Source organism: Vicia villosa, linkage group LG1 (genome assembly GCF_029867415.1).
Source record: "Vicia villosa cultivar HV-30 ecotype Madison, WI linkage group LG1, Vvil1.0, whole genome shotgun sequence".
NCBI classification, from domain to species: Eukaryota; Viridiplantae; Streptophyta; class Magnoliopsida; order Fabales; family Fabaceae; genus Vicia; species Vicia villosa.
In genome coordinates, this window is record NC_081180.1 from 184,054,362 (window position 1) to 184,070,193 (window position 15,832).

Genomic DNA, 15,832 nt, shown 5'->3' on the forward strand with positions numbered 1-15,832 from the left:
GAGGGTTCCTTGGGAGATTGAATTATATAGCCAGGTTCACTTCTCATCTCACTGACACTTGTGAACCCATCTTCAAGTTGCTGCGTAAGAATCAAGATATCCGTTGGGATGATCATTGTCAAGAAGCCTTCGAAAAGATCAAACAGTATCTCCAAGAGCCACCAATTCTCATGCCTCCGGTTCCTGGGAGGCCGCTTCTTATGTACTTAACTGTGCTTGAAGGATCTATGGGGTGTGCTGGGCCAATATGACGAGTCTGGTCGAAAAGAGTGCGCCATTTATTACCTGAGCAAAAAGTTTACCGATTGTGAATCCCGCTACTCACTACTCGAGAAAACTTGCTGTGCTTTGGTATGGGCTGCTCGCCGACCGAGGCAGTACATGCTGACCCACACCACTCTATTGATCTCCAAAATGGACCCGATAAAGTACATCTTTGAAAAATCGGCCCTTACAGGAAGACTAGCCCGGTGGCAAATGCTTTTATCAGAATATGATATTCAGTATGTCACACAGAAGGCCATCAAAGGAAGTGTCCTTGCAGATCATCTTGCTCATCAGCCATTAGAAGAGTATCAGTCAATGAACTTTGACTTTCCTGATGAAGATATCATGAAACTGGATGATAATGAAGGATCCAAACCAGGAGAGCGATGGACTCTCACGTTCGATGGTGCATCAAATGCTATGGGCCATGGTATTGGGGAAGTTTTGACTTCTCCTCGTTAAACCCACATCCCTTTCACAGCTAGAATATGCTTTGATTGCACAAACAATGTCGCAGAGTACGAAGCTTGCATAATGGGCCTCGAAGCAGCCATTGATATGAGGATCAAGATCCTTGAGGTTTATGGGGATTCTGCCTTGGTCATACATCAAGTAAGAGGTGATTGGGAGACACGACACCCCAACTTAGTTCCTTACAAGAACTATATCTTGGAGTTGTTGCCCGCTTTCGAGGAAATCACTTTCGATCATATCCCACGAGAGGAGAATCAATTGGCAGATGCTCTGGCTACTTTGGCAGCTATGTTCAGAGTTAGCTCCCCTAAAGAAGTGCCAGACATAAGGATCCTCCGTTACAAAGAGCCTGCCCATGTATTCCCTGCTCATTGTCTCACTACTGAAGATGTGTATGATGAAAAGCCATGGTATTATGACATCAAAAGGTATGTTGAGAAACAAAAGTATCCCGAAGATGCTACAATTGGGGATAAGCGAACGCTTCGAAGGTTAGCATCCAAATTCTTCTTGCCAGGAGACGTCCTGTACAAAAGAAACTATGATTCAGTTTTACTCAGATGCGTGGATAGAAACGAAGCAGAATTGATCATGCGGGAAATTCATGAAGGATCTTTTGGAACCCATTCCAATGGGCACTCCATGGCCAAAAAGATCTTGCGAGCAGGATATTATTGGATGACCATTGAAAGTGATTGTTATGTATACGTGAAGAAATGTCACAAATGCCAAGTGTATGCTGACAGGATTCATGTTCCTCCAACTCCTTTGAATGTCCTGACATCGCCATGGCCATTTTCCATGTGGGGCATAGATATGATTGGACGAATCGAGCCGCAAGCTTCAAATGGACACAGATTTATTCTTGTTGCTATCGACTACTTCACCAAATGGGTTGAAGCTGCTTCTTACAAGAACGTAACCAAGCAAGTCGTTACTCGCTTCATCAAGAAAGAAATCATATGTCGATATGGGGTTCCAAATAAGATCATCACTGATAATGGGTCCAATCTTAACAACAAGATGATGGCAGAGTTGTGTGGAGAGTTCAAGATTGAACATCACAATTCATCACCCTATCGGCCAAAGATGAATGGCGCAGTCAAAGCTGCTAACAAGAATATAAAGAAGATTGTCAAGAAAATGGTTAGAACGTATAAAGATTGGCATGATATGTTGCCATTTGCTTTGCATGGCTATAGAACTTCAGTTCGTACTTCGACTGGGGTAACCCCCTTTTCTCTTGTCTATGGCATGGAGGCCGTACTTCCTGTAGAAGTGGAAATTCCTTCGTTGAGGGTCTTGCTGGACGCCAAACTTGATGAAACAGAATGGGTTCAAACGAGGCTTGACCATCTTAATCTGATTGAGGAGAAACGCTTATCTGCTATCTGCCATGGCCAGTTGTACCAAAAGAGGATCAAGAAAGCGTATGACAAGAAAATTCGGCCTCGAGAGTTCCACACAGGTGACCTGGTCGTAAGGAAGATCTTGCCAATTCACACTGATCCAAGGGGCAAATGGACTCCCAACTATGAGGGGCCGTACATTGTGAAGAAAGCATTCTCAGGTGGTGCTTTAATTTTGACAAAGATGGATGGGGAAGACGTTCCGCTTCCAGTCAATTCAGACTCAGTCAAAAAATACTACGCATAAAAGACCCGCTAGGTCGACGTACCTAGGCAAAAATAAGGGCATCCCGGCAAACCAAAAGGGTTTGGGCAAAAATTAGGGATAAAACAAAAGAAAAAAACCGCTAAGTCGAAAACCCGAAAGGGCGACTTAGGCAAAAAGGGGTATCCCGCTGGATTGAAAACCCGAAAGGGCGATCCAGGCAAAAGTTAGGGATCAAAAGCGAGAGGCTGCAGTCTGAATACCCTTCACAAAAACCACTATACACCCTTGGCAAAGCGGACAGATCAATCCAACCATTACGCTTCTGAAGCAAAGCATTGAGAGGATCAAGGATATGGGAACTGTAGCGATACCAGTTTTTATGGAAATTCGAGCATTTCTCCTTGCCATTTTGCCTATTTGTGTTTTTACTTTCTTTTTCGCAACTACCTCATTTAGGAGTTGCTTCCTTGTACAGAGGCCTATTCATAGGCATTCCATCAATAAAATGATCTTTTGATAAAAAGCCTTCCTTCTTGCTTTTCATTTTTCGCATGCGAGGTGTGATTTAATTCGTTATTAAACATTACGTTGAAAACATGGGGGAATAATAATCACAAATCAAAGCGAAACATAATGTTACACAAACATAAAAGTGCTCTAAGGGGCACCATTTGCATCCAAATGTTGTTTTCTGTGCAGGTTGCAGGTTCTAGCCGTCATCTTGGCTTATGACATGTCACGAAGGTCGTCATCATCCCGCTTGAAAGTTCAAGAGTATAATTCATCAATACTGGTAAGCATGGGGCACTCGAAGAGGTCCATATCCCCCTTCCATATGGCAGACGAAGAATGGTCTCTCAAAAACTCATGATCCCCCGAGCAGTATAGGATGTAAAGAAAGTCGAGCAAAGTCACTTCCTCCCCAACAGAGCTATGTTCTAATCCTCAACACAGTTGCCAATAATCTTTGGTACTGTAAGGTTCCCAACACCCACTCACAATGGCGTCTCAAGATCACAGGCAACGGACCCCAATGATCCTACTCTTCTGTTCCACCAGGGCCTTTATTTGGCACTCTTTGCATATAGAATCCATTGCATACAGCATTGCATCCTCAAAAGCGTAGCATATCCATTACAGTGGATCATTACGCCATTAAACTCAAACATGCATACAGAGCGTAAGTCGGATAATAGGAGTCAATGTTGAATCAGAACAATGACCCATCCTCCCAAAGTTGTTACCCTTACAAACTTAACATGATATCTGCTATCATATCACAAACACTGTTAAGCTGCGGTGCCGACACGAGGTGTCCTCAATCCCCGACAAATATCGAACACAATGTCTTTCCGTTTCCTCTCCTGATGTCGAGTCGATGTTGAGTCGTAGATCGCAAGAGGTCTAATTCCTTTGTGTCCTGAAGATCGTACGAGATCCTCTCCTGATGTCGAGTCGATATTGAGTCGTAGATCGCAAGAGGTCTATTTCCTTTCTGTCCTGAAGGTCGTACGAGATCTTCTCCCGATGTTGAGTCGTAGATCGCACGAGATCTATATCTTTCTGTTTTGAAGGTCGTACGAGATCTTCTCCTGATATTGAGTCGTAGGTCGCACGAGATCTACTTTTCCTTTAAGTCTTGAAGATCGTACGAGATCTTCTCCCAATGATAGGTCATAGATCGCACGAGATCTTTTCCTTGCCTCTCCCGATGTCTCCTGATGTTGAGTCGTAGATCGCACGAGGTCTATTCTGTCCTGAAGACCGTACGAGGTTTTCTCCCGATGTTGAGTCATAGATCGCACGAGATCTTTTCCTTTCTGTCCCGAAGATCGTACGAGATCCTCTCCTGTTGTCGAGTCGATGTTGAGTCATAGATCGCACGAGATCCTTTTTCTGTTTCAACCTGGAAGATCGCACGAGATCCTCTCCTGTTGTCGAGTCGATGTTGAGTCGTAGATCGCGCGAGATCTATTCCCCTCCAGTCATTGTTTCATATAGCACACCTTTTGAGAACCTTGTATTGGCACCTCAGGCTACGTTACAAGCTATCACCCTTCTTCCAATTACTCACTGTAAATATATCCACCAGCAAAACAAATTCCTCTCTTTCCCCAGCAGATATCAAAACAAAAACGAAGAATAAAGATCATACCATCTTTTCAGGACAAATTTCAGGTCTTGATATTTAATCTTCTTCTATCTCGAATATTCGAAAGGCTAGCGCCAATCTCATTTTCGAGTATAAGGCGATTAAATAGGGGCAGCTGTCATACCCCAAATTTGTCCTACCCTTTAACTTCTAACTGGCTTAGGCTTTGCATTCATGTACATACATCACTTAGGTCATAACTCACACTCATGCATTCATATCATTGGTGCTATTCAAAGGCTAGCAAGAAAAAGCTCTGTTGCAAAGAATTTTGATCAGAGAATAAGGAGACTGAGGTATAATCATGTGATTCTATGTTCAAGGAGGCCCTCCTGGATTAGGGTTTTCTCAATCTCAATTCAAGGCATTGGTTGAAGGATACTGGCTTGCAAATCATCTGGTCTCCCAAATCAGGGTTTCTTTGACCAAAGTCAACCAGTTGACTTTCTGGTCAACATTTGATCAGGAGTGGTTTCTATGTGTGAAAAGCTTCTCATACTGACTATGTGGATGTGTTTGTTTGACTGGATTTGATTGGAAGAGGTTTAATCGGGAATTTCATCAATAGTCGGAAAAATGAGAACAGTTGACTTTTGGGTCAAAATCAGAAGAATTATTCAAATATTGACTTTTGGCGGAAAATTAATCAAGAAAAGTCAAAGAATGGATAAAATCGGGAGTTCGACAAAAAAGTTGCTAAAATAGCAAAAAGACAAGTTTCCAACACTTAGAAATTTTTTGATGCTTTAAACCTTGTTGAACAGTCCACTTCAGCACTAGATTACACGTGGCAAATGGCATTTTTTGAAGAAAATTCCAACATCAAAGTTGTTCCTCTCATGGAGGAGAACAACTTTGTAGTTGGACATTTTTTCATTTGAAGCTTGTATGAAGAGTTAAAGTGGTGTGAAGTTTCTGAAAACTCATTTAAACCAAGTCATAATCCAAGTCACAAGTCAGGTCATGACCTGGCATTTTAACAAACACATGGCATGCTAAATCTCCAGCCATTTTTAGAGCTCTACAGAAGTGCCAGGAATGCAAACTTGGTATCATTCTCTTCTTTGCCATCTCCTCTATCCATTGAAACAAGAATTGGAATAATTGAACAAATATTGAGTGAGATACAAGCTTTCAAAGTGGTGCCCCAACCCTGACTGAACTCTGCAGGCAGCCAAGGCACAGAATTCTGGGCACGCAATGCATTTCAGCAAACACATGGTGTGCCAAATATCAATGCCTCTTTCTTCCTCCACAGGTCACTATCTTGGACAAGCTTGATCCTAAAACATTCATTGCCATGATCTCTATCCAATAAGACCAAGATCATAAATTTTGGACAAGTATGGAATAAGAAAGAGGACTTTGAAGTCATGCCCTGATCAAGATCACTTCCATGCCATGCACGTAGGACCAAGCCATGCCATGCGCGCGTGGGTCATGCACCAGCCATGCCACCAGGTTCCATGATACTTTGTGAAAGTTCCAAGCCTCATCTCAATGACTCTCAAACACCAACATTGTTCCATTACATGCCCTCTTTACAGTGAACCCAAAGATGAATCAAATAGTGAGATATAGCTTGAGATATAGATGAGCAAAGTAAGGGACATGGACATGCATGGGACAAAGCTTTGGTTTGAATCTCTGGTGCAAGGATAAGGCTGCAACATGCACTAAAGTGTATTGCCATCATCACTTGCCATTAATGCCCATGCATTCACTGATTTCACAAAGGTGACACAAAGCTTACTACAAATATACAAACTTGCTCACTAAGTTTGAAAAGGTTACACTACATTCATGCCTATCAAAGTCCCACATTAAAGAAAACCAAAAGAACTCATGCTGCAAGCTACACTCTAAAGCCCCACACTCAAAAAACCCTCTCTATTCTCCATACACTCACCCTATATAAACAGTTCCACACCTCACACACATACTTCACTTCCATTCATTTTTCAATCTCTTCCCTCATTTTCCCTCGTGCTCTCTTCAATCTCTTCTCCTCTTATCATTCCTCCATTCTCATCTCCACTCCCTCCACCTCTCACCACCCTAACCACCTCCATAACAAACTTCTCCGGCCACCATAACCATCCCTTCTAACCAACTCCGGCCACCGTAACTACCTCTCACTACTGTTTCTCCAATCACCAACCTCACCAAACGCCTCTGTTAACCTTCTCCGATCATCATTATCACGGCACTGCACTTGATCGAGTCATCATCACCATCTTTGCAAAGCTAAGTCTCAAGAACAACAACTCTATCTCTCATCCGGAGTAAGGACTCTTCGTGGAGCTAAGTTCGTCTCATCCACGGCTTGAAAGAGACTAGTAGATTCTTCAGATCCAATACTCGCTTCAAGTAAGTTTCTAAGTCCTTCTTAGCATGGAAACGATCTGTATCAGGAGCATGTGCATATAGTGAACTCATAAGATGATGCTCTGCTATTTTCTTGAGAATTGTTTCCGTTTGTGCGAATATTGTTTGTTTTGAGCTATCTTGATTATTGTTTCCCGATTTGCCTAGATCCGTTGGTATGCTTGATGTTCGATGCGAATGTTAGCTTGTTTAGTGTTAATTTCGTTGAAGTTTGTGAGATAGAGTTCGTGAGATGTAGCTTGATTTACATGATAGAGTTAGAATCAGAAAGAACTAGTATCAGATCTGGACTCGGCACGGAAAAATGAGTTGAATGATGTTAGTCTTGTAAAATTCTGGAAGATTTGTGCGCCGCTTCGCCGTGAGGTCATCGGAGAAGGTGATCGGAAGTTCTCTGGCGCCGGCGTTTTGTTTTTAGGGATTATGCTTCTAATGCTGACGTGGCTCACATGTACTGGCTGATTTTTTCTTTAGGATAGAGCTTTGTCTTATTCAAATGATTGTAAGCTGGATGTGTTAATACGTGATTGGTCTTCAAAGGCTTTTGGCTTTTATGACTTAGAAAATAACTTGACTGATTGATACCATGTTATTAATTTTTGAGTCACGTTTTCTCTAAACCACGTGCATATATATAAATAAAAGTAATAAGTGAAATAAAGTACAATAAAAATAGGATGGTGCAAGGCTGGGCCATGCGCCTTTGGGCCTGGAATTTTTCTGAATTACACCACTTAACTGCTAATACACCACCCTGCTCTGGACTGGGCCCTTGTGCGCCCATACTATCTTCACCCCCTTGTTTTGAGCCTCTTTTGCTATAACTGTTTTAGTTCATAATACTAATTACTGATACACCCCCTTTGCTGTTAGTAGAAAACAAGTAATAAAGTTGTTTTTTTCTTTTAATTCTTTTTACATATTAATTGAGCTTTACTTAAATAAATAATAACCAATACATTTTTCATCTAATTAGATTTTAGAATAATATTTTCTTTTAATTGATTTTTAATTGTTGCTTTCTTTGAGTGTTAATTGGCTAATAAACCATAAATAAATAATTGTTTCATTTGTTCTCCTTCAAAAATTAGTCTTCTCACATAAATAAAAATGAAATTGCTTGTAAATAATTCTCTTGAATAGTTTAGATTTTAATTCTTTTCTCTTTGTGAATATTTTTCAACATATTGTGAAATACCAAAAATATCTTCTTCCTCATTAGAATTAGAATAACATAGATTTAGAAATTAGGAATAGCTCCCTCTTTTCATTCTTTTTCTTTCCAACACTAAAACATCTAAAAATATTCAAATAAAATCCCCTTTAAAAAATACAAAGAAAACACTTAAAACACTAATAATCAAAGTGAAAATTCTTAAAAAGGGAATGGAAGCTTGAACGTCCCTTGCTTAAGGGAATGTTCGAGTGCTTGGATCTCCCTTGCTTAAGGGTCCCATTCAGGCGTAAGTTCCCAACTTCTAAAAAACACCAACCAAAGAGTAACTCGAGTTTCCCTTGCTTAAGGGATTTCCTCGAAACACTCAAACTCTCTCTCTTCTCTCTTTTCTTAAGGGCATTGTTATCTCCGCTCCATTGCATCCTAGGCTGTCCCCTTATGCAAGAGCGCGAGCGTTAACTCCGCCCAACTAAAAAACACAAAAACAAACAAAACTATAGAGCCGAACTACGGCGCTCTGATTCCAGAAAAGGATACGTAGGCATTGGGTCGCGGGGCCTAAGCGAGCACACTTGTAAATATTTCCTTCTTTTCCCCGTATTTCTTTTGCATTCATTCATATATAGACATAGACATAGTACACACCCTTTAGATAGAAACAAACATAGGTGGATACCATCGAGTACGATGGGCGTGAGGGGTGCTAATACCTTCCCCTCGCGTAACCGACTCCCGTACCTAGATTCTCTGGTCGCAAGACCCTGTTCCTTCATTTGTTAGGTTTTCTGATATCCCTTTCCCTTATGGGATAAATATATTGGTGGCGACTCTGTTCATTTTTCGCGAGCGTGCGACAGGTATGCGCACGCTGACCCTTCAGGTCGACGCATCCAGCTTTTGAACCTCAGATGAAAAAGGAAAATGCGTCGACGCATGGATGGAGCAGGTCGACGCGCAGGATTTTGGGGAACTCGCGGGAATGCGCACGCCGACCCTTCAGGTCGACGCAAGTGTCACACATTCCTCTTTCTCAGGTGCAACAAACTCAATAGGTCGACCTATGCAGAGAGCAGGTCGACCTGTCGCTAATTAATCTGGGTTTTCTGCTGTGTTCAAATTGGTTTATGCATCAAATGTGGTATAAATACTCAAGTGATCATTCAATAGCAAAATAACAAGAAACGTGAAATATAGACTCAGCTTCTTCTCATCTTCAACCTTTCGCTTATTGATCGAGAATCACACATAATCATCTTTCTCGATCGAAGTAAGGAACGTGTGTTGATAAGGTTCGACGGTAGAGTTTGTCTTGTTCGAGATTCGACGGTAGACATTCATCTTGTTTGAGTGAAGATTGTTGAGGGTGTTTCTTGTATAAAACATTAGGGTTTTTCCTTCCTCATCAAAGATTTTGTTCGAAGGTTTTTGACGATCGATTCGCTTTGGTAATCAATTCAGCCGTGCATAAGGGTTTGAGAGATTGAAGATCTACTCAACAAACTTGCTACAACCGGAGGATTGAGAAAGGAACGATCGGGGTCTTGATCGTGAAGGTCTTAGACATTGACTTGATTCGACTTGAATCAAGGGGAGGATCAAATTGTATTTCAATTTTACTGCATGATTGTAGTTGGTGATTGGTACTTTCTATCCTTGTTAAACATTTTGCAATCAAATAAAACTTTCCTAATTTCATTTGAAATTAGGGGCAGACGTGCTCCTGCGAGGACGATAGAGGAACTGCCTAAACAAATATCGTGTTCCTTATCGCTTTTACTTTATTACATTTTCACTTGTTTTCGTTTATTTCCATTATTGAACAAAAACTAAGGTTAGGTAAAATATCGATCACCAGGTTCGATAAAATTACTCAATCAAATTTTTGTTCATATTTTAGTGAAAACGTTCATTGTGAGTAATATACCATATAGTGTGTAATTGAGACAATCGAGATATTCGTTAAAACGTAATTCATCACTTGACATTCTCAGCCGTTCGGTTTAGCGCACATATCTGGTCCCCGATAAAATAATCATCCTAGACGATTAAGTGATTCAGGGAAGTCACGTTTCAAATAGCTAAAATTTTCTTAAGTCGAAAAAGGTGGTCTATTCACCCCCTTCTAGACCAGTCCTATCGTCTAACAAGTGGTATCACGAGCTCCGGTTCATTCTAGTGCTTGATATAACTTTTTAGAAAATGGAGAACGGTCAAAAAGGGGCGTATACTAAAGCGCATGTTTTCACTGGAGAAAACTATAGTTATTGGAAAGATTGTATGTGCATTCATATCAACTCCGTTGATAGAAAAATTTGGGATGTCATCGTCAATGGTCCTATGGCTATCACCATAACCAACGATGTTGGCATCACAAGACCTAAACCTCAAGCACAATGGGATGAAAAAGATGAAAAGAATTACGGGTATGATTGGAAAGCTAGAAACATGATTATAGCTTCCTTAGGGGTCGATGAGTAATTTCGTGTGTCGCATTGCCAATCGGCTAAGGCAATGTGGGATGCATTACAAGTCGCCCATGAAGGAACTAATGATGTTAAGCTAGCTAGAATCAATACTTTAACGCAAGAGTTTGATCTCTTTCATATGAAGCATGGTGAAACCATTGCGGATATGCAAAAGAGATTTTCTCACATTATAAATCGATTACACACATTGGGACATATTACTCCCAATGCCGTAGCTACTAACAAAGTTCTGAGATGTCTTAGTAGGGAATGGCAACCGAAGGTCACGGCAATCAAAGAAGCCAATGATCTCACTACATTGGATCTCACAGCTCTATTTGGAAAGCTTGAAGAACATGAGCAAGACCTCATGAACCTAAACAAGCACGAAAAGAAAGAAAAGAAAGAAAAGTCAAAGGACACGGAAAAGAAGTCTATCGCTTTAAAGGCTTCAAGTTCTAAGTCATCCACCAAAGATACATGTGATAGTGAGTCTAGTGATGAAGATGAAAGTCCGGATGAAGATATGGGATTATTCGTAAGAAGGTACAACAAATATCTTCGAAAGAATGAAATTAAGCACTCGGACAACAATCTAGTTGATTATAGACGTCAATCAAAGTCTAACAAGCAAGATGAGTACAAGAAGACTAAACCTAGAGGATCTTGTTACAACTGTGGAAAACCCGGTCACTACAAACCGGATTGCCCTTCACTAAAGAAAGATAAGACCAAAAGTAAACCTCAAAAGAAGCAACCGAAAGGAAGAAGAGCCTACATCGCTTGGGAAAGTGATATTGACTCATCTAGCAAAGAAAGCTCAAGCGATGAAGAGGAAACCGTCAACCTATGTCTCATGGCACATCAAAAGAAGAAAAAGATTGTAAGTCATGATAAATATAATAATGTTGATGCTATGTCTTATTTTGAATTAAAGCATGCCTTTGATACCTTGCATCATGAAGCTAAGGAAGCATTTCAACGCTTAGCCTCAAATAAAAGAATTTTTAAATACCTTGAGAAGAAAGTTCCCGATTCCGAAAAGGAATTAGAAACTCTCAAGGAATCTATGATCAAAAGTATTAAAGACACAAGCGTTGTTGACAAAGGTCCTTGGTTTAAGTGGGGAGGATGTGAAACTTGTCACATTTGGCAAAAAGAAGTTAAAATTATCAAAGCCAAATTAGACAAGGCCTCACAACCAAAAATCACATATGCTATTGATCGATCACATTTCAAAAACAGTATGATAAATCCGTATCAACGATACACTTATGTGATAAAAGATCAATATAGTAAATGTGATGACTACTCAAACTCAAGATGTCTATATTGTTGCAAAAGGGGACATACCATTAAAAAATGTTGCTTTAGGAGATTCTTGGTTCCCAAAGGCATTTTCAAATGGACTCCCAAGAGCAACCTTTGTTTCACTCACACACAAGGACCCAATGAAAATTGGGTACCTATTTCCCTTGTTTAAATTTGTAGGTGGAATGTCTTGAGCCATCCGAGAAAAGATGGTTTCTAGATAGCGGATGCTCAAGACATATGACGGGTGACTTATCTTTATTCTATGACTTTGTGGCTAAGAAGTAAGGATTTGTGACCTATGGTGATAACAACAAGGGAGCAATACTCGGTAAAGGTAGTGTAGGTAATCCCTCTTCTACTACTATCTCTGACGTCCTTCTAGTTGAGGGCCTTAAACACAATCTTATTAGCATCAGTCAATTATGCGACAAAGGATACTCAGTATCATTTTCTAAAGAAAGTTGCATAATTCGAAATGATGACAAGAAAGATGATGTGTTCAAAGGCCTGAGGGTAAATAATGTATACATGCTTGATCTAAATGATGTATCCTCGATTGAAGCAAAATGTCTAGCAACTATGAGTGAAGACTCATGGCTTTGGCATAGACGTTTAGCTCACATCAACTTTGATTTGCTTAATAAAATCGTCTCAAAAGACTTAGTGTCCGGCCTACCTAAAATAAAGTTTTCCAAAGATCACTTATGTGATGCGTGCCAAATGGGGAAGCAAACGAGGATCTCTTTTAAATCTAAAAACATTGTTTCAACTACAAGACCTCTTGAACTTCTCCATATGGACCTCTTTGGACCATCTAGAATAAAAAGTCTAGGCGGAAACTATTATGGGTATGTCATAGTTGATGACTTTTCTAGATATTGTTGGACGATTTTCTTAGCAAATAAAAGTGACACCTTCTCCGCATTTGAGAAATTTGCCAAGTTAATTCAAAATAAATTAAACACTAACATAGTATCCATCCGAAGTGATCATGGAGGTGAGTTTGAAAACCATCTCTTTGAAGAGTTTTGTGGCAATCATGGCATTAATCATAATTTCTCCGCACCACGAACTCCCCAACAAAATGGGGTTGTGGAGCGTAAAAATCATGTGTTGGAAGAACTTGGGAGAACTATGATTAATGAACATGGGCTTCCAAAATATTTTTAGGCCGATGCCATTAATACGGCTTGTTATGTTCTGAATAGGATCCTGATATGTCCTATTCTAAACAAAACACCGTATGAACTCTTAAAAGGGAGAAAACCGAACATTTCTCACCTTCATGTATTTGGATGTAAATGCTTTGTTCTAAACAATGGAAAAGAAAGTCTTGGCAAGTTTGATGCAAAAGCGGATGAGGGTATCTTTCTAGGATATGCTCAATCTAGTAAAGCTTATAGAGTATACAACAAAAGGTTACATATTGTTGAAGAGTCCGTACATGTCTCTTTTGATGAATCTTGTCCGAAAGTTGTCGGAAAAGGTAGTGTTCTTAATGGTGCAGGTGTCTCAACTGAGAGTTTACTTAATGATCCGGATGCCAAGCTTGAGAAAGATAAAGAATCCCTCTTACCCGAGAATAATGAAGAGGAAGTGGATCAAACACCTAAAGAGAAAGTAGAAAATCAACCAAGCGAGAAGAGTGATCTTCCTCTTGCATGGAAATCTTCTAAGGACCATCCTATGGAGAACATTCTAGGAGACATATCAAAAGGGGTGACAACACGGTCAAGGATAAGTAACTTTTGTTTTTATTATTCTTTCGTCTCTCAAATTGAGCCTAAAAACTCAAAAGATGCATTAGTCGATGAGCATTGGTATTTAGCTATGCAAGAAGAGCTAAACCGATTTAAGAGAAATGAGGTTTGGGACCTTGTCCCTCCTCCGCAAGACCATCGAGTAATTGGCATTAAATGGGTGTTTAGGAACAAACTAGACGAAAACGGTATCATCACTCGCAACAAGGCCTGTCTTGTTGGTCAAGGGTATAGTCAAGAGGAAGGGAACGACTATGAGGAGACCTATGCTCCAGTCGCCCGACTTGAGGCAATTCGCTTGTTAATTGCATTTGCATGTTCACAAAACTTTAAGCTTTATCAAATGGATTTTAAGAGTGCTTTTCTAAATGGGTTTATTAATGAAGAGGTTTATGTATCTCAACCTCCCGGATTTGAAAACGTTGATTATCCTGATTATGTTTATAAACTTAAGCGTGCCTTGTATGGTTTAAAACAAGCTCCTAGAGCTTGGTACGGGCGGCTTAGCAATTTTCTAATTAATCAAGGTTTCTCAAGAGGGAAAGTTGATACTACCCTATTCATTAAGAGACATGAAAAGCATTCAATATTAGTTCAAGTGTATGTGGATGATATTATCTTTGGTTCTACTAACATGACTCTTGTAAAGGAGTTTTCTAAGCTTATGCAGGGAGAATTTGAAATGAGCATGATGGGTGAACTAAACTACTTCCTTGGACTTCAAATAAAACAACTCAAAGAAGGAACATTTGTGAGTCAAACCAAGTATTGTCAAGAACTCATCAAACGGTTTGATATGGCAAAGTCCAAGGCCATTGACACTCCTATGCCTACCACGGTAAATCTTGATCGGGATGAACATGGTAAGCCGGTTGATGTAAAATGGTATAGAGGTATGATCGGTTCCCTACTTTACCTTACCGCTTCCCGTCCCGATATTATGTTTAGTGTATGAATGTGTGCAAGATATCAATCATGTCCCAAGGAGTCTCACTTAAAAGCCGTTAAGCGCATACTTAGGTATCTTGTAGGTACAACTAAGCATGGTTTATGGTTCTCTAAAGGTAGTGATTGCTCTTTGGTTGGATATTCCGATTCCGACTTTTTCGGGTGAAAATTGGATAGGAAAAGCACTAGTAGAACATGTCACTTCTTTTCAAATTCCTTGGTTAGTTGGCATAGCAAGAAACAAGTGTCCGTTGCTTTGTCATCCGCCGAGGCGGAATATGTGGCGGATGGTAATTGTTGTGCTCAAATACTTTGGCTCAAGCAACAATTACTTGACTTCAATGTCAAGCTTGATCATATTCCTATCTTTTGTGATAACACAAGTGCTATCAATCTAACCAAAAATCCGGTCTTACACTCTCGCACTAAACACATAGAAATACGACACCATTTCCTTAGGGATCATGTTGAGAAGGGTGATGTAGTGTTTGAGCATGTTGATAGCAAAAATCAACTTGCCGACATATTTACAAAACCACTAGCTACCGAGCCCTTCTTTCACATCCGTAGGGAACTCGGCGTCCTTGATATATCGGATAGGTTGCAACTATGAGTAGTTGCATATGCTTTATTTATTATCATTATCTATGCTCTCACAATGTTTTAAGTGTTCATTAAAAGATGTGTGAGGGCTTGTTTCTCATCTCCCTTGTGTAAAGGTAATATCGTTTCAACCTTAAAACTCACTTCATGGTAATGTATCACTATGGTAAAGTTGAAATGTGTTCATCATTATGTTTAATCTATGCAAGATTTGGTCATAACATGCATACATTCATTGCATACTGCCAAATTTTGAAATTTGCAAGCCTTAGGTCGACCTACTCTTTATGTGAGTCGACCTACTCAAAAATAAATTTTAAAAATTTAAGGCTAATGCGTCGACGCATCCACTGCATAGGTCGACGCATCGTTCGCAAATTTTCAAAATTAGGTTACATTTTTAAAAGGGAACACAAAGCTATTTCATTATCTTCCTTCTCCTCTTGCGTCGACCCTCTCCCAAAAAAAACCCTAAGAATCACTCATCTCCTCTCTCTCACTCATCCATGGCTTCCCACAAATCACTAAGAAAGAGAGCAAACAGAGAAGACTCTTCCTCTCAACAACAACCTGAAGTAGAGGATGCCTTATCTCTCATTCCTGATGCTCTTATGGAATCCTACTCTTCTCACTTCAAAAACCGAAAAGTCATCAAACAATTCATGCT